This window comes from Oncorhynchus tshawytscha, unplaced genomic scaffold, assembly GCF_018296145.1.
Source record: "Oncorhynchus tshawytscha isolate Ot180627B unplaced genomic scaffold, Otsh_v2.0 Un_scaffold_339_pilon_pilon, whole genome shotgun sequence".
NCBI lineage: Eukaryota > Metazoa > Chordata > Actinopteri > Salmoniformes > Salmonidae > Oncorhynchus > Oncorhynchus tshawytscha.
In genome coordinates, this window is record NW_024609815.1 from 105,542 (window position 1) to 111,092 (window position 5,551).

Below are 5,551 nucleotides of genomic sequence, written 5' to 3' on the forward strand. Positions count from 1 at the left end.
CTTTTTATTCTCTCTCGCTCCCTCTGTCTCCCCTTTTTATTCTCTCGCTCGCTCCCTCTGTCTGTCTCCCCTTTTTATTCTCTCGCTCGCTCCCTCTGTCTGTCTCCCCTTTTTATTCTCTCGCTCGCTCCCCTGTCTGTCTCCCCTTTTTATTCTCTCACTCGCTCCCTCTGTCTGTCTCCCCTTTTTATTCTCTCGCTCGCTCCCTCTGTCTCCCCTTTTTATTCTCTCGCTCGCTCCTCTGTCTGTCTCCCCTTTTTATTCTCTTCGCTCCCTCTGTCTCCCCTTTTTATTCTCTCGCTCGCTCCCTCTGTCTCCCCTTTTTATTCTCTTGCCCCTTTATGTTTTGGTCAGTTAATTAATTTGTTTGTTAGTTAATTTGTGATTTAGTTTGTTACATTAGTTCACTGCTTATCGTTATTGCTGTACCTGAACATTCATACCAATAAAGTTGAGTTGAATTGAACTGAGGATATTTCTGCTTCCTTAGCCCCAACAACAGCTGCCTCTCACCAGCTAACAGCTGGGGGGGGAGGGGAGGAGAGTGAGGGGAATGAGCGTGAAGGCAAGGGAGAGAGAGGGAGAGGGTGTGAAACTAGATTTAACAGCCTACCTGTGGGCTTTGGTTTGTGGGGCGCATAACTGCAGGGGTATCTTTTGTATTTTTTTTTACAAAAAGTAGTGCACTGGGCCTTTAATAGTATTAGTGGACGAATATAGACATCTGTAGCTTGGGGGGGGGGGAGATATTTCAGCATCTCCGCTTTAGCAAAAAAGGTAGATGTATAATTAAGAACAGTATCTTATAGGTTTTAATAGTTGGAATTGTAAGAGTCGTTGCCCTGTTCCTTCCTCTGCGATTGTTCTTCTAATGGCATCCAGAAAGAACAAACATCTACATCAAAAGGTGCAAAGTTATGGGCAAAGACACAAAACATCCACATCAAATCAAATAAAACAACCACATTTTGTGCTGTAAAAATGTACCATCCTTACAAAGCACTGAATGTAAATGTACTTTACATCTTTTACAAGTTTTGTACTTTACATTTAACTAGGCAAGTCAGTTCAGATCAAATTCTTATTTACAACAACAGCCTACTGGGAAACAATGGGTTAACTGCCTTGTTCACGAGCATAAAAACAGATTTGAACTTTGTCAGCTTAGGGATTTGATCCAGCTGCTCTAACCACTAGGCTACCTGCCACCCCAAAGAAAAACTATGAAGAAAGACAATGCAGAATAAAGTAATTGAGTACATTGAGACATCAAGTGGTTTGTGATGCTGTGATGTGGCTCAGTTGGTAGTGCATGGTGCTTGCCAATGCTAGGGTTATGGGTTTGATTCCCATGGGGGACCAGTATGAAAATATATGTGCTTCCTACTGTAAATTGCTCTGGATAAAAGCATCTACTGAAAAGTCATTAATAGCTAGACCATTTCAGTTTTCACATAGAAATAAATTGCATTTGCAATGTATACTGAACAAAAATATTAACACAACATGTAAAGTGTTGGTCCCATGTTGCATGAGAAGAAATAAAAGATCCCAGAAATGTTCCATATGCACTAAAAGCTTGTTTTGCTCAAATTTTGTACACAAATTTGTTTACATCCCTGTTAGTGATCATTTCTCTTTTGCAAAGATAATCCATCCACCTGACAGGTGTGGCATATCAATTAGCTGGGGACAATAAAAGGCAACACTAAAGTGTCCGGTTTTGTCACACAACGTAATGCCGCAGATATCTGAAGTTTTGCCACAGCAATGCCGCAGATATCTGAAGTTTTCCTGCAGTCAGCAATTGGCATGCTGACTGCAGGAATGTCCACCAGAGCTGTTGCCAGAGAATGTGATTTCTCTACCATAAGCCACCTCACACGTAATTTTAGAGAATTTGTCAGTACGTCCAACCGGCCTCACCACAGCAGACTACATGACCACAGACCACACTCCAGCCCAGGGCCTCCACATCCGGCTTCTTCACCTGCGGGATCGTCTGAGACCATTTCTGTCTGTAATAAAGCCCTTTTGTGGGGAAAAACACATTTTGATTGGCTGGGCCAGGCCCACCCATGGCTGCACCCCTGCCCATTAATTTGAAATCCATAGATTAGGGGCTAATTTATTTATTTCAATTGACTGGTTTCTTTATATGAACTGTAACTCCGTAAAATCGTTGAAATGGTTGCATGTTGGGTTTATATATATATATTCTGTATATTTCAAGAAACCTACAGTACCAGTCAAATGTTTGGACACACCTACTGTGGCTGCTTTGCGTGATGTATTGTTGTCTCTACCTTGTTGATGTCACGTCCTGACCTTAGTTCCTTTTTTATGTCTCTATTTTAGGTTGGTCAGGGCGTGAGTTGGGGTGGGCATTCTACGTTTGTATTTCTATGTGTTTGGCCTGATATGGTTCCCAATCAGAGGCAGCTGTCAATCGTTGTCTCTGATTGAGAACCATACTTAGGCAGCCTGGTTTCACCCTTGAGTTGTGGGTAGTTGTTTTCTGTCTCTGTACCAGACATGACTGTTTCATTTGTGCTGTTCTTTTTGTTCTAGTGTTCAGTGTAATTAAAAGATCATCAACACGTACCACCTTGGTCCTCTCCTTCTTCCACTAACGACAAATGTTACAGTTGCCCTTTTTGCTGTTGTCTGTGCCCAATAATGTTTGTACAATGTTTTGTGCTGCTACCATGTTGTTGTTGTGTTGCTATCATGCTGTGTTGTCATGTGTTGCTGCCATGCTATGTTGTTGTCTAAGGTCTCTCTTCATGTAGTGTTGTCTCTCTTGTCGTGATGTGTGTTTTGTCCTATTTATGTTATTTTATTTTTATTTTTTAATCACAGCCCCCGTCCCCGCAGGAGGTCTTTTGCCTTTTGTTAGGCTGTCATTGTAAATAAGAATTTGTTCTTAACTGACTTGCCTAGTTAAATAAAAATAAATACTAATTCAAGAGGTTTTTCTTTATACTATTTTCTACATTGTAGAATACTAGTGAAGACATCAAAACCATGAAATAACACATATGGAATCATCTAGTAACCAGAAAAGTGTTAAACAAATCAAAATGTATTTTATATTTGAGATTCTTCAAAGTAGCCACCCTTTGCCTTGATAGCTTTGCATGCTCTTGGCATAATCTCAACCAGCTTCATGAGGTAGTCACCCGGAATGCATTTCAATTAACAGATGTGCCTTGTTAAAAGTTATTTTGTGGAATTTCTTTCCTCCTTAATGCATTTGGTAAACAGAAGATAGCCCTATTTGGTAAAAGACCAAGTCCTTATGGCAAGAACATCCCAAATAAGCAAAGAGAAACGACAGTCCATCATTACTTTAAGACATGAAGGTCAGTCAAAACTGAAAATGTCAAGAACTTTGCAGTCGCAAAAACCATCAAGCGCTATGATGAAAATGGCTCTCATGAGGACCGCCACAGGAAAGGAAGACCCAGAATTACCTCTGCTGCAGAGGATAAGTTCATTAGAGTTGCCAGCCTCAGAAATTGCCACCCAAATAAATGCTTCACAGAGTTCAAAATAGCAGACACAACTCAACATCAACTGTTCAGAGGAGACTGTGTGAATCAGGCCTTCATAGTCAAACTGCTGTAAAGAAACCACTACTAAAGGACACCAATAATAAGAAGAGACTTGCTTGGGCCTAGAAACACAAGCAATGGACATTAGACCAGTGGAAATCTGTTCTTTGGTTTGATGAGTCCATATTTGAGATTTTTGGTTCCAACCACCGTGTCTTTGTGAGACGCAGAGTAGGTGAACAGATGAGCTCTGCATGTGTGGTTCTCACTGTGAAGCATGGAAGAGGTGGTCTGATGCTGCTTTGCTGGTGATACTGTCAGTGATTTGTTTAGAATTCAAGGCACACTTAACCAGCATGGCTACCACAGCATTCTGCAGCGATACACCATCCCATCTGGTTTGCGCTTAGTGGGACAATGATTTGTTTTTCAACAGGACAATGACCTAACACACCTCCAGGCTGTGTAAGGGATATTTGACCAAGAAGGAGAGAGATGGAGTGCTGCATCAGATGACCTGGCCTCCACAATCACCCGACCTCAACCCAATTGAGATGGTTTGGGATGAGTTGGATATCAGAGTGAAGGAAAATCAGCCAACAAGTGCTCAGCATATGTGGGAACTCCTTCAAGACTGTTGGAAAAGCATTCCAGGTGAAGCTGGTTAGGAGAATGCCAAGAGTGTGCAAATTTGTCATCAAGGCAAAGGGTGGCTACTTTGAAGAATCTCAAATATAAAATATATTTTGATTTGTTTAACACTTTATTGATTACTACATGACTCCATGTGTATTAAAAAAAGTATAAATAAAGAAAAACCAATGAATGAGTAGGTGTCCAAACTTTTGACTGGTACTGTATATCAAGCGTTATCAGATTAACTGTTTTGTACAGATAATTATCAGACTCAAGTTTGAAATGCTGGTAAACACTCAAATACATTATTTGTTATTCAACAAAAGTAGTGCACTGGGCCTTTACTAGTCCTGTATTAGTAGACCAATTCAGAATGGGCAAAAAATCTAATCGCAGCACCCCCTCCCCCAAAAGACTTCCCACAGCTATGGGGGGAACGAGGGAACAGAACATAAGGATCACATCAATGATCAGAGAGGCTCATGGGAGAAAAATGGGGCGTCGGCTATGGTGAGAAGAAGTTTGAAGTCAAGACAGACAAAAGAAGATGTGTGAGTGTGTGTTTGTGTGACCACCAGTAGAACAGTAGAAGACAGCCCTCTTTGTGTTCCAAAGTTCAAGGCTAAGATTCTGACTCATAGAAAGCAGCTCTCTGACCCTTGATGCCTAACCCAAACCTCTCTCTACCAGCCTGATTTCTATCCTAGTGGCCTGCCCTATTCCCTCCCTACCCCTTCCCTCTGGCCCTAACCCTTTTATGTTTGAAAGTCTGTAAATGTGGAAGAAATATAATAGAAGCCTTACATTATCACTACACTGTTTGGGAGTTTGAGTAGATTTATTTTCAATGTTTGAATGTTGACTCAGATTTGCTAACAGGTGTGTGGATGAGCGTGGCTTTCTCTTTCTGCCCCAAGCACATTATTACAAGATCATTACAGAGTTATACTGTAGTAATCAGTCTGTGTGTGTGTGTGTGCGTAGTCGGTGATGTCACCCATGTCTTCCAGATGGCTGTCGAGACACACATTTTCTCCCCTGGAGAAATTTAGCAAATCCACTCAATTCCCTCTCTCCATTTTCCCTTCCTCCCCTTCTTTCATTCCCTCTTCCCTCTCTTGTTTTGTCGTCTCTTGGTATTGGGTGGGTGTGAGGCATTGGGGGCAGACTGACTGCCTCTGGCTGACTGGAATTACAGTAAATAAGTTAACATGAGTAAATGACACGTTTTTCCATTTTAGCATTTCTCTCTGTCACACACACTGAGGTGCTGGTTACAGTAATCTAGCAGGAATAAATGCATGAGACAGAAATGCGTTTCCATTCCAGTCAGCCTCTGGCTCACAACTCAACCCTTT